Raw genomic sequence first — 15,250 nt, 5'->3', positions numbered from 1 at the left:
CTCATGTCCATTGAGTTGGTGATGCCATCCAAACATCTCATCCTCTGTTGTCCACTTTTCCTCCTGCCTTCAATCTTTCCCAGCATCAGGGGCTTACATCAGGTGGCTAATTCAAGGATTATTTAATTATCTAGAAGTATTGGATTAGAGCTCAGAAATGTAGAAGTTACATGTTAACATGCAGATTTCGGTTTGATAGAAAAGATAGTTGCAAAACTTATGGTTTTGTTATCCTGTATAAACAGTTTTTTATCTAACCTAGAAATTTTGCTCTAAATTTCTGTTTTCTTTATGGAAAGGTTAATTAATACCCATTTCTTCATATGTTCTTAGTTGGTACATAACCTGTAAGTTTTCCCATGTGGCGGCAACAATGACTGGAAATCTAATATTTTTTTGTCTGTTGTTCAGTCACTCAGTCATGTCTGACTCTTTTTGACCCCAGGGACTGCAGCACTTCAGGCTTCCCTGGCCTCCACCATCTCCTGGTGCTTACTCAAACTCATGTCCATCTAGTCGGTGATGCCATCCAACCATCTTCATTGAACTGGTGATGCCATCCAACCATCTCATCCTCTGTCATCCCCTCCTCCTCCTGCCTTCAATCTTTCCCAGCATCAGGGCCTTTTCTAATGAGTCAGCCCTTCACATCAGGTGGCCAAAGGATTGGAGTTTCAGCTTCTTCATCAGTCCTTCTAATGAATATTCAGCGCTGATTCCCCTTAGGATAGACTGGTTGGATCTCCTTGCAGTCCAAGGGACTCTCAAGAGTCCTCTCCAACACCACAGTTCAAAAGCATCAATTCTTTGGCACTCAGCTTTCTTTATAGTCCAACTCTCACATCTACATATGACTACTGGAAAAACCATAGCTTTGTCTAGATGGACCTTTGTTGGCAAAGTAATGTCTCTGCTTTTTAATATGCTGTTTAGGTTGGTCATAGCTTTTCTTCCAAGAAGCAAGCATCTTTTAATTTCATTGCTGCAGTTATCATCTGCAGTGATTTTGGAGCCAAAGAAAATATAAATTCTGTCACCGTTTTCATTGTTTCCCCATCTATTTCCCATGAATGGGACTGGATACCATGATCTTAGTTTTTTGAATGTTGTTTTAAGCCAGCTTTTTTACACTCATCTTTCACCTTCATCAAGAGGCTCTTTAGTTCCTCTTCGCTTTCTGCCATAACAGTGGTGTCATCTACATATCTGAGGTTATTGATATTTCTCCTGGCAATCTTGATTCCAGCTTGTGCTTCATTGGTCTGACCATGTGCTAATACGTACTGAGAAATGGGTGCCCACTGTAGATCTCATTAATCCTTTTGTTTATCTGTATAAAATAAGGAATTATTTATGTCCATTGAGAGACAACAGCCTTTTAAGGCCTGGACAGGTAAGCTTTTGTGTTCTGTGCTATAACTTTTTCTGTATCTGAGACAATAAAACTGAGATTATGAAACTGGATTTGTCTATCATTAGGAAAATCCTTTAGCTCTCATTGTGTTTCATGTGGACTATTTTCTTCCTTTCAGAGAATATTAGTAAATTAAAGTATAATGTCTCTTACACTGAAAGAATCTATTCTGATTAATTTGTAGAGATTAAGAAGCAGTTATATAATATTCTTTCATAACTACCAGAAAATTAAGAGACATAACTTGCTATTTTTCAAAAAAGCCTTCTCAAAGAAATTACTAACTCAATCTTAATTCACAGGGTCAAGGCGATTCCTTGGATTAATAAGAATGGCTTAATAATTTTGGTTTAAAAAGAAAAGCTAAATATGGGTTTTATGCTGCTGCTGCTAAGTCACTTCAGTCGTGTCTGACTCTGTGTGACCCCATAGACGGCAGCTCACCAGGCTTCCCCGTTCCTGGGATTTTCCAGGCAAGAACACTGGAGTGGGTTGCCATTTCCTGCCCCAATGCATGAAAGTGAAAAGTGAAAGGGAAGTTGCTCAGTCATGTCCGACTCTTTGCGACCCCGTGGACTTCGGCCTACCAGGCTCTGCCGTCCATGCGATTTTCTAGGCAAAAGTACTGGAGTGGGGTGCCATTGCCTTCTCTGATGGGTTTTATAAGAGTGTGCAATAATATAATTTTATCCTTTCAAACATTAAGATTTGAGTTCTTCATTAAGACAGTAGTTAATTTGACCTTTCTTAACCTCTTACACTGTTTACTGATTAGATAGTTTAATATTACTCCACATAATGTTTAAGATGAGGTACAAAAATATAAAACTTTATTCAACTTAATTATTATTCTGCCAATGTTCATATTTGTAGTCATGTTTTGAAATGTATTAGCTTAAACATAATTTCCAAAATGCTTAGTTGCTTTAAATATTTGAACGAATACTAGAGTTAATTAACATAAATTTTTTTGAAGATATAACACCAAAACCTTGCTATAATTGCAGAGTGACACAAATTATACTATTTATGAAGTTATAAAAGGTATGTAGATAGCTTTAGGGGATTACTTCATCACTGTATGGTGTGAGCGTGACAGGTTCTCAACTTTCTGCCTCTCTGTTCTCTCTGTGAGGGAGATTTATTTTGGGTAAAAGTTATAATTAATAGGAGTAGTTGAAATTATACTACAATATTTCTGGCAAATGATGTGTATACAAGGGAATAGATGTATTTTTTGCTTTCAAAAGATAAAGTAGTTTTGAAAAGATTCAAAATATGAAAGAGCATAGTGAAGGAAAAAGCTTGATTGTTTACAGCAAAGTGTAGAAGGTTTTGAGAAATGGTATTTATTTTCCTTTGATTATAATAGCTGCAAATGATCAGTGTCAGAGACAAAATGATATGTATTATAATATGGCTAAAATGGCTTTACTTATTAAAACATTTTGAATTCTTTATTGCCAAATGTTATATTAAAACAAGACAAAAATTTAGAGTTTTCTCTTTTTACTTGTTAAAATGACAAATTAATCTGGTAATATTTGTTCTGCTATAAGGAGTAATAAAAAGATCATTGTTGACCATTTGTGAATCTTCTTATAGGAAATTTGATATGTTAACATGCTTGAAACAGCCTGTTTCTCTCTTTGAAGGGGATAAACTTCCTTACAAATTCAACGTCTTCTGTTTAGTTTACATGTTATCTTGTCTCCTTGAGCAATAGACAGCTCAGCTGCCATTCATTCCCAGCATTGATTTCCTATCTTAATCAGGTGACCAAATATTCTCTGATAACATTTAAATTTTTCCCTACACAAAATTATATATTGAATTTGGAAAAAAAATTTTTTTTAGGATTTGTTTTAGGACAAAAAAGAGCATATTCAGATTTCTAGAGGATTCCTGGAAAATTCATAAAGAGTTTCACCTTATAAAAAGTGATGCTAAAAGAAACTAGACTTGTTTGCATATTTTTTTCATTAGCTTCACACGAACATATGAGCTACATGAAAAGAGTTGTCAAATCTAAAAAGCTCAAGCTTCCAGTTAATTTTAAAGAGGTAAAGTGAATACTTTTGACATAAATATTTCAGAGACTGTGGTGGTGGCAGTGATTTAGTTGCTCAGTCATGTCCGATACCTTTTGACCCTGTGGACTGTACCCTCCAGGCTTCATAGTCCACGGGATTTCCCAGGCAAGAATAGGGAAGTGAGTTGCCATTTCCTTCTCTAGGGGATGGTCCCGATCTTGTCTCCTGCATTGTGAGCAAATTCTTTGCCTACTGAGACACCTGGGAAGCCCTTCAGAAATTTAATATATTACCTAAAAGATCGGAGATCGTCAGGACAGTGATATGTACATGCCCTTAGGTGAAACACTGATGAAGTCTTTATAAAATAATGAAGTATTGCAACCAAATGCAGAACTTTACTCTCCTCTATTGTGATATTCTTGTTTCTGTAGTAAACTAATCACAGCCATGTAGTCTCTTCTCTAGGTGGTTTTTGCTTTACTCTAACACTTGCTTGGATGTACTCCTATAAAGCAGGGACCATACCAATTATTTTTAAATCTTGTTATTTCAAGGTTTTCTCTTTGGTTCAGGAGCAGATGACTTTATGAAAGCAGAGGACTGAAAGAATTCATGAGGGAAATTACTGATGGATAGCAATTACTTAGAATAGCGATGTGGTTTCATTGTTTTATTTTCTGATCATATATGACAGAGCACTTCTTTTTATAATTTATCTCTGATAATAAAATTTTAAAATTTAGACTGTGTGTTTAAAAAACCTGAAGCACATTATATAAACAGTATTAGATTTACAGTGTTTTTTGAGAATTCAAAACATTATATTTTATAGCATCTCCTTACTTTCAATAGCAACATATTATTTGCATAGTTTCATTAAGAATATGTCCTTTTTTTGCTGTGATTTAATTGGACATCCAAGCTACACATCTCTTTTATCCGCTATGACAATTCACCATTAACAGACAAGGATTGCACTTTAAATGCTGATCCATTGCCTACTAGGTCCTTCCAGGAAACCTATTGGATGGTTCCAGTCTCAAAGGGATAAGGAACTAACTTCTAGAAAGCCCCAAATTTATAGTTTACTTGAAAACATGGAGGAGGTAAGGTTTGACCCATGAGCTTAAAAACCTCTTTCTATATTCAAGTAAATAATCAAGGTCAACCACAATAAGACCATTTTTTGTTTGTTTGTTTTTAGTCAAGAATAATATTTTGGTATTTTGATGATCAAAATAAGGAATTGGTAAGAGGACTTAGATACAAATTAGTATTAACTAAAATAGTTTTGTGATAAAAGACTTTTAAGGAAAATTAACCAAAACCCTGATATAAGACATGTATTTTCAGTGTTAAATATAACAGACCAATCTAAAGATTACTTAATTCTTGTTTTACTTTACAATGTACTGTTTGATTCTGTACTAAGAAATTATATGTTAATGTTCAGGTTTCTCACTTGTTCAGTTCAGTTCAACTCAGTCTCTCGGTCATGTTGAACTCTTTGTGACCCCATGGATGGTAGCACTATAGTTTTTTTCAGGAGTTATATATGGATGTGAGAGTTGGACCATAGAGAAAGCTGAGCACTGAAGAATTGATGCTTTTGAACTGTGGTGTTGGAGAAGACTCCTGAGAGTCCCTTGGACTGCAAGGAGATCCAAGCATTCAATCCTAAAGGAAATCAGTCCTAAATATTCATTGGAAGGACTGATGCTGAAGCTGAAGCTCCAATCCTTTGGTCATCTGATGTGAAGAACTGACTCATTGGAAAAGACCCTCATGCTGGGAAAGATTGAAGGCAGGAGGAGAAGGGAATAACAGAGGATGAGATGATCCGATGGCATCACCAACTGGATGGACCTGAGTTTGAACAAGCTCCAGGAGTTGGTGAAGGACAGGGAAGCCTGGTGTGCTGCAGTCCATGGGATGGCAAAGAGTTGGACGTGACTGAGAGACTGAACTGAAGATCTTTTTTTGTATAGTTCTTCTGTGTATTCTTGCCACTTCTTAATATCTTCTGCTTCTGTTAAGTCCATACCATTTCTGTCCTTTATTGTGCCTGTCTTTGCATGAAATGTTCCCTTGGTATCTCTAATTTTCTTGGAGAGATCGCTTGCTAGTCTTTCCCATTCTATTGTTTTCCTCTATTTCTTTGCATTGATCACCTAGGAAGACTTTTTTATTTCCCCTTGCTATTCCTTGGAGCTCCGCATTCAGATGGATATGTCTTTCCTCTTCTCCTTTGCCTTTCTCTTCTTTTCTCAGCTATTTGTAAGGCCTCCTCAGACAATTGTTTTGTCTTTTTGTATTTCTCACTTGTAGGATATTTTCACAACTGATGGCACTTTGTTGACATTCAGAAAACCGGCCCTGAATACATTTAATCATGCATATTATTATGAGAGTTATTGCATTTTATCAACTTTTCATTCCCTTTTTGCTAATAAAGTTAACATTTATATACAGCCACCACAAATACAGTGCAATTGGGAGAGTTTTTTTTTTTTTTCTTCTTTCTTCCTTTTGTGTGGTAAGATATACATAAAATTTACATTTTTACTATTTTTAAATTTATGATTCAGTGGCATTAAGTACATTCACAATATTGTACAACCATAACCATTATCCATTTTCAGAACTTTTCCATCATCCTAAACAGAAACTTTGTACTCATTAAACAATATCATATGTTTAACTATCCTTCACAGATCCTGATAACCTCTATTCTAATATCTGTCTCTCTGATTTTGCCTAAATAAATCATACATTATTCTATTCTTCTGTGTCTAGGCAATTTCACTGAGCATAATGTTTTCAAATTTCGTCGGTTTGTAGCCTGTATTTCTTTTTTTTTTTTTTTTAGAATTCAATAATTTTTAGTAACTCCATCAAGTGGCATAATCATTACCATATATCAGTTTTATAACATTTTCAAAAAGATCCCTTTCACTATTAACAGTTCATCCTCATTCCCACCACCACCCCTAGGTAACCACGAATCCACTTTCTCACTCTGAATTTGCAGGATTACATTTTAGAGAATGGGAACTGGACCTTATATTAAGGTAACTGCAAGAAAAGAGTAAGGGCTTCCTCAGGTGGCTCAGTGGTAAAGAATCCACCTGCAATGCAGGAGATGTAGGTTCTCTCCCTGGGTCAGGAAGATCCCCTGGTGGTGGAAATGGCAACTCACTCCAGTATTCTTGCCTGGAGAATCCCCATGGACAGAGGAGCCTGGCAGGCTACAGTCCATGTTGTAGCCTGTATTTCTTATAAGGTGGGATTCTGTTATATGAATAAACATTTTGTTTATGCATTCATCTGTTGATGGGAATTTGAGTCCTTTTTCCTTTGGCTATTATGAGTAATGCTGCTAAGAATATTGGTATTCAGTATTTGTTTCTATTTTCAGTGCTTTGGGGTCTAAACCTTGGCATGAAATTGTTGGATCATATGGTAATTTGACATTAAACTATTTCAGGGGCTGCCAAACCATTTTGTATACCAGCTATACAATTTCACATTCCCAGTGGCAATGCCCAGATATTCTAATTACATCACATTCTCCATCAGTGCTAGTTATTTTCTGGGTTATTGCTGTCTTTTCCTTGGGTTTTTGGATAAGAAACATCCTGATGGGTGTGAAGTGGTATCTCAATGTTTTGATTTGCATTTCTCTAAGAGCTAGTGATATTGAGCATCTTTTCATATGCTTATTGGCCATTTGTGCATTTTTGGAGAAATGTCTATTTAAGCCCCCAATATTGCCCATATTTCAAAAAATTTTGTTTATTTTTGGTTGTGCTGGGTCTTTGTGTTGAATAGGTTTTTCTCTAGCTGTAGTGAGCAAGGGTTGTTCTCTAATTATTGCATGAGCTTCTCATTGTGATGGTTTCTCTAGTTGTGGAGTGTGGGTTTCAGTAGTGTGGCTCACAGGCTTTAGAGCACAGGCTCAGTAGTTGCAGTGCATGGGCTTAGTTGTTCTGTGGCATGTGGCATCTTCCTGGATCAGGGATCGAACTTGTGTCTCTTGCCCTTTACCACTGAGCACCAGGTAAGCCCCCTTTGCCCATTTTTTGAGTGGTCTTTTTGTATTGGGTTGTAGGAGGCTTTTATATATTCTAGATATAATCTCTTATCATATTATACATATGCATACATACAATCTGCAAATACTTTCTCCCATTCTGTGAGCTGTCTTTTCATTCTCTTGATAGTGTCATTTGATTCACAAAAGATTTTGCTCTTAATGAAGTGCAACTTATCTATTTTCCTTTGTTTTCTATGTTTTTAGTATCATGCAAACTATCATTGTCAAACCCAGTGTTAGGAAGATATTTCTTCTATGTTTTATTCTAAAAGTTTTATAGTTTTAACTCTTACATTTAAGCTTTAGATACATTTTGAGTTAATTTTTGTGGATGGTGTAGATAAAGTCTGACTTTATCCTTCCACATGTGGATGTCCATTTTCCCAATGCCATTTGTTAAAGGACAGTAACCAATTTTGACTCTAACTTATCCTAAAATTTGACTCTGTCTCATTCTAAAATTCTTGTTTCTGAAAAAAAAGTATAGAATTTTTTTTTCTCACGTGTTCTTGGGGCCAGTTTTCCCATCTCACTGGTTTCCTTATGAATAGGTAAAACAAATTTGTCATTAAATTGTATGAGAGTCACATTTTAGAAAATTACATTCTGGCTATGTAAATATTCACACTCTATTAATTGCAGAATGGTCTAATTTCTTGTCTTTCTGTAAAGAGGATTTATGGGATTTGAACTATCACACAGGGCTGTTGCGATTAGTGACCACTATCCATTGGTAGGGCTTCCCAAGCAGTGCTAGTGGTAAAGAACCCAACTGTCAGTGCAGGAGACATAAGAGACACAGGTTTGATCCCCTGTTGGGAATATCCCCTGGAGGAGGGCATGGAAACCCACTCCAGTAATTTTGCCTGGAGAATCCCTTGGATAGACTGGTGGGCTACAGTCCATAGTGTCTCAAAAAGTTGGACATGAATGAAGTGACTTAGCACGCATGCATATCTGTTGCTAGGCTGGGGCAGTAGACAGATTTTAAAAAGCAAACAGCAAGAAGTTCTTACTGACAGGGAAAGTGTATCTATTCTTTGTTCGCTTTTCTCCCAAGGTACATAACTATGCCCACTTTTTTATTCTGAGTTTATCTGTTCTATGAAAGATAACTTGAATGATCTCAGGAAGGTTTAAAAGTGAAAACAGTGCAATGTGAAATACCCAATTACATCTCTAGAAAAGTGCAATGTGAAATATCCAATTATGTCTCTGTAGGTGTTTTGTGGTGGTATTTGCAGTAGGATTTCATGAAATGATTTCAAGTTTTCAGATCATGAAAGAAGCTTAGAATCACTCTTTGTGAACAGTGGATACAAATCAGTATTAACTAGAGAGATACTGAGATATTGTGTTGATTTCTAAAATATATTTGTGCCAGCAAAACACTGGGCAAAGTAATCTCTGCTCTCAAGGGAAAGGCTTAGTGTAGACATCTATAAAACCCCCAGATGTAAGAAATTTCAACCATCCAACCAATGGAATAGCATCACAAGCAGAGCAACATTCATTTCCTCAGGGCAGATCAGCAATTGAGGGAAAAGCAAAAAAAAAAAAAAAAAAACACCAAAAAACAAAAAACTGCAGGTATAGGCATGAGTAAATGTCTCCCTTAAAAATATGCTACCATTTAAATGAAAGCATATTTTAAGGAAGAGAGATGTACAAAGAACAGAACTACTGATGAATATAAACATAACTCACAAGCAAATAAAGAGACTAAAGCACCAGATTTGTGGGTGGTGAGTTATATTCAGCTAGTTCACCTGGTAGAAAAGACAGATCTATGGTAAAAACAAAAAACAAAAACAGATGGTAAAAGGAGTAATTTCTATCTTTTGGGAAAAGTGAACTGATGACATGCTGATTGCCAATAATTTTGAAGACATATCAGTGCACTATAAGCGTTTGAGCACTGTAAGGTACCTGTTTGTATAAAAAAGCTGTGAATCTTGCTGGGTATGGATATTAAACTACTTGGTATGGGTTTTTAAACTAATAGCTAAGGCTGTCATTTTGAATAATATATTTGTTGATTAAAACCAGATTGTAAATTGGTTTGCTCTCCTCTCCTTCAACCCAAACTCTAGCTCCAAATACATGGGGCTGGGGGTAAATTAAGTGAAAATTGAAATAATTATTAGTAACTAAAGAAAAATGCCAGCAAAAATGCCAGCAATATGCCAGAAAGTTTGGAAGACTCAGCAGTGGCCACAGGACTGGAAAAGGTCAGTTTTCATTCTAATCCCAAAGAAAGGCAATGCCAGAGAATGCTCAAACTACCGCACAACTACACTCATCTCACATGCTAGCAAAGTAATGCTCAAAATCCTCCAAGCCAGGCTTCAACAGCACATGAACTGTGAACTTTCAGATGTTCAAGCTGGATTTAGAAAAGGCAGAGGAACCAGAGATCAAATTGCCAATATCCACTGGATCATCAAAAAAGCAAGAGTTCCAGAAAAACATCTACTTCCGCTTTGTTGACTACACAAAGCCTTTGACTGTGTGGATCACAACAAACTGTGGGAAAATTCTTAAAGAGATGGGAATACCAGACCCCCTGACCTGCCTCCTGAGAAGTCTGTATGCAGGTCAGGAAGCAACAGTTAGAACTGGACATGGAACAACAGACTGGTTCCAAATAGGGAAAGGAGTACGTCAAGGCCGTATATTGTCACCCTGCTTATTTAACTTACATGCAGAGTACATCATGAGAAATGCTGGGCTGGATAAAGCACAAGTTGGAATTAAGATTGCTAGAAAAATTATCAATAACCTCAGATATGCAGATGACACCACCCTTATGGCAGAAAGTGAAGGGGAACTGAAGAGCCTCTTGATGAAAGTGAAAGAGGACAGTGAAAAAGTTGGCTTAAAATTTAACATTCAGAAAACTAAGAGCACGGCATCCAGTCCCATCACTTCATGGGAAATAGATGGGGAAACTGGAAACAGTGACAGACTTTATTTTTGGGGGCTCCAAAATCACTGCAGATGGTGATTGCAGCCATGAAATTAAAAGGCGCTTGCTCCTTGGAAGAAAAGCTATGACCAACCTAGATAGCATATTAAAAAGAAGAGACATTACTTTGCTAACAAAGGTCCATCTAGTCAAAGCTATGGTTTTTCCGGTAGTCATGTATGGATGTGAGAGGTGGATTATAAAGAAAGCTGAGTGCCGAAGAATTGATGCTTTTGAACTGTGGTATTGGAGAAGACTCTTGAGAGTCCCTTGGACTGCAAGGAGATCCAACCAGTCTATCTTAAGGGAAATCAGTGCTGAATATTCATTGGAAGGACTGATGCTGAAGCTGAAGCTCCAATCCTTTGGCACCTGATGTGAAGAAGTGATTCATTGGAAAATACCCTGATGCTGGGAAAGATTGAGGGCGGGAGGAGAAGGGGACGACAATGGATGAGATGGTTGGATGGTATCACCGACTCAATGGACTTGAGTTTGAATAAATTCTGGGAGTTGTTGATAGACAGGGAAGCCTAGCATGCTGCAGTCCATGGGGTCACAAAGAGTTGGACACAGCTGAGTGACTGAACTGACTGAATTGAAAGAAAAATCAATACTAACTTACACCTTTTAAAAAAGTAGATTATGCTTATCCCTAAGATACAGATTGAACTACTATTTAAATGGCCTTTAATTTTATTTCACTCTTTCTTTCCTAAGATTCCTCAAAGAATCACATGCAGAAATACAAACTAAAAAGAATACCATTTACTTATATTACTGAGATCCTTTAAAAATTTAGATAGATTTAGGTATTTACTTCAACCAGAACTAAATGCCCAGAGACATATATGCTTCTCAGGAAATGAGATGAATTCATGTTTTCCTCAAACACTTGTCAAAATCCTAAACTTGAACACATCTGATAGCACAGCTGGTGGTTAACATTTTCTTTTGCATGTCATTTTGCCTTCTGTAGATGTTTTCTTAGCCAGACATGCCTGTATTTTGAAAAGATCAACAACTTAACCAAAATAAAAACTGCTCGATTTCATTCTGAGAATCAGTCAAGGCATGGTAAGGCAGATAATTTAGAGCCAGCTTTAATCTTATCAATGTTTATCTGAACTGAAAGGAACATTGGCACAGGATCTTTCCCAGTGATTAAAGAACAGTGCCATTGCAATCTAAAATTCACTGAAGGAATTTACTGGAAGGAAGAACATACTGGATTTTTAATATATCATTTTGCAGCTTTGTTGATTTCAGTTGCACTGTATGCTATGTGTAAGGTCACATGAGGAAAAATAAGAAGAAAAGTTTATAAATGTGACCATTTTGTTCCCAAGCCAAGAAAAAAATGGCAGTCTTGGGATTAAAGTTGTGCATTGTATTAAATTCCTCTGTTTTTAGTTATAGCATTATCTAGGTTTTTTTTTTTTTTTTTTTCTCCCTCTGGTTTTCACAGGAATTGGGTTTCTTTTTTTTTTACATTTGATGTACCATTTAAAATGTTACCCATAACTAGCATTAGCATTTCATGGTACTTTCCATTATTTTGTTTTGAAAAAAATGTTAAGGTCAAAATTAAATTCAATTTTCTTTTAGAAATCAGAATTTATCAAGACAAGGACATTTTTAAAGGAAAATACCTGAAAAGGATAATTGATAGGTGAACTCACCAGTAAGATTAGTTCAATTCAAAGCTAATTTACAAATATGTGCACCTCTGTGAAACAGCAGGGACTATCAACATTAAAAAGACAATAAGAGGAGAAGTGATTAACATAACAAACAACTCCGCCCCCTCTCCCAAAACAAACAAGAGCAAGGTGAATACTAGATCACTCCACACAAGGTGAGTACTAGATTACTACACAGGAGATGCTAATTAATTTCAAAAGTGTTTTAAGACATATTTACAGAAGGCATCATACTGAATTTTCTGAGCTAACTTTCAGGAGGGAATAGAAAATTCCAGGTGGTCAATGGCTTGAATAAATGCAAGTCAGAAAGTATGGCTATGTTCCTGAAACAATGAATTCCATGTGACTGTGACACTGAGACGGAGAAGGCAATGGCACCCCACTGCAGTACTCTTGCTTGGAAAATCCCATGGATGGAGGAACCTGGTAGGCTGCAGTCCATGGGCTTGTGAAGAGTCAGACATGACTGAGCGACTTCACTTTGACTTTTCACTTTCATGCATTGGAGAAGGAAATGGCAACCCACTCCAGTGTTCTTGCCTGGAGAATCCCAGGGACGGGGGAGCCTGGTGGGCTGCCATCTATGCGGTCGCACAGAGTTGGACACGACTGAAGCGACTTAGCAGCAATGACATTGAGAACTGGTGCGACCATGGAAGAGAAGATGGGTGAAGGAGAGGAATGTAGAATGGTAATTTATATCCACAATGTGTCAAACGTTGTAATTTTTTTTCTAGGCCATGAAGAGACTTTAGGGATTTTTAAGTGGACAAGAGACATAATCAGATGCTTTAGATGCTTTAGAAAAGTTAATTACAGAAAAATGCAGGAAATATCAGAAGAGACAAAATAAAGATGATATGCTGAACTTGGAAATTAAAAAAATTTTATTGAAGCATAGTTTATTTACAATATTGCCTTAGTTTCAGGTGTACAGCATATAGATTTTGTTTTGTTTTTTTTTGCAGATTATATTCCATTGTAGATTAGTACAAGATATTGGATATAATTCCCTGGGTTATGCAGTAAATCATTATTGCTTATCTATTTTATGTATAAGTTTATATCTGTTAATCCCATACTTCTAATTTGTTCCTTCCCTTCTCCCAACCCTTTCCTCTTTGGATATCATAAGTTTTTTGTGTGTGTGTTTTTGAATCTGTTTTGGTTTTGTATACAGGTTCATTTGTATTTTAGATTCCATAAATAAATGATGTTAAACAGTATTTGTCAGACTTAACTCATTCAGCATATTTTCTAGGTCCATCCATGTTGCTGAAAAAGGCAGTATTTCAGTCTTTTTTATGGCTGAGAAATGTTCCAAGACATATATACACACAAAATTTTAAGACCGTTGTCTGCTGATGGGCACTTGGGTTGCTTCCATGTCTTCATTATTGTAAATAGCACTGTTATGAACATTGGGGTCCATGTATCTTTTGAAACTTGAATTTCTGTATGTTATGGATATGTATTAAGGAGTGAAATTGCTAGAACATATGGTAGCTCTATTTTTAGTTGTTTCTTTTTTTTTAAGGAACTATCATACTATTTTCCACAGTGGCTGCACTAATTTACATTCCCACTAATAGTGCAGGAGGATTCCCTTTCCTCCACACCCTCTTCAGCATTTATTATCTGCAGACTTTTTGATGATAGTTATTCTGCCTGGTTGTGAGGTAATACCTCATTGCTGCTGTGAATCATTTAGAACAGGTACCTTAAAAAAAATTTACTTGGCTGCAAGGAGTCTTACTTGCGAAACTAAGAATCTTTGAACTTCTTTTCTGGCATTGGGATCCAGTTCATTGACCAGGGATTGAACTGGGGCCCCCTTCATTGAGTGTGAAGACTTAACCTCTGGACTACCAGGGAAGTCCCCAGGTACTTTTTATTTAGAGTATATGCACTAGTTTTTCTTGAATATGTTTAGTTGTAATATCCATCAAGTGGTTTTTGAATGACAGTGTAACGATTTGCATTCCTGCAACCAGTGAATGAGACTTTTGGTGGCTTCATATTCTTGACAACACACAGCTCTGTCCACCTTTTTAATTTTTGCCATTCTAATGGGCAGTCATGTCTCATTGTGGTTTTAGTTTGCATTTTCTTTATGTCACATCAATTTTCTTATGGTTTACATGTTATTTTCCATCATTTAACTTTCAATCTACATGTATTCTTAAGTGAATCTCTTATAAACAGTATAAAAATTAGGCCTTTCTCTTTTTCAATATAATTTGAAAATCACTCTAGTTGGGAAATTTAGTCCATTTATATTTAATATAATTATGGATTTGGCTGGAATTAAGTCTGCTATCTTGTTATCTAATTATCCTGTCTGTTCTTTATCTTTTCTATCTTCTTTTAGATTAAACAAGTTTTTATTATTCCCCTCTATCTACTTTATTGGCTTTTTAGCTATAAATTTTTGTAGTATATTTCTGGTGGTTAACAGTTTGCAACTTCATGAATAATATAAGAATCCTTTAATATTATAATTTTATATACTCTTCAATCTTTTCTTATTAATATTGCCATATATTTTACTTCTACATATATTATAAATCCTTCAACCTACTGATATTACCAATTGCTTTAAACTGTAACCTTTTTTTTTTTTTTACATGCATTTCTTATCCTTTGGGGAGAACCAAGGGTAGATGGGCAAGGAGAACTAACTCTGCATATAGGGATTCTATGAATTCCAATTCTATGAGTGATCTCTCTTGACAGAAGCAAATTTTCTCCACCCATGAAAGGCCTGTTTCTCTGCCAACACAGGCTCAGATTTGGCAACATTCCCAGCTGCCCTAGACTGCTGACCCTCTTGGAAGGGCTTGTTTTTCACTAGAATGTATTTCCTTTAGATTTCATTGCATCCAAAGCTCTTCAGTGTGTTGAAAAAATATGTTTTTGGTCTATCCTTTTAGTTTTTACAGTTGGAGCAATGTAATAGGATGTGGAAAGATAAAAGTTTTAAGTAACCTATATTTTATGACTTTCATACAAGATACTCAAGTAATATTT

The sequence above is a fragment of the Bos javanicus genome, chromosome 13 (genome assembly GCF_032452875.1).
Source record: "Bos javanicus breed banteng chromosome 13, ARS-OSU_banteng_1.0, whole genome shotgun sequence".
Classification (NCBI taxonomy): Eukaryota; Metazoa; Chordata; class Mammalia; order Artiodactyla; family Bovidae; genus Bos; species Bos javanicus.
This window is presented reverse-complemented; position numbering follows the sequence as displayed.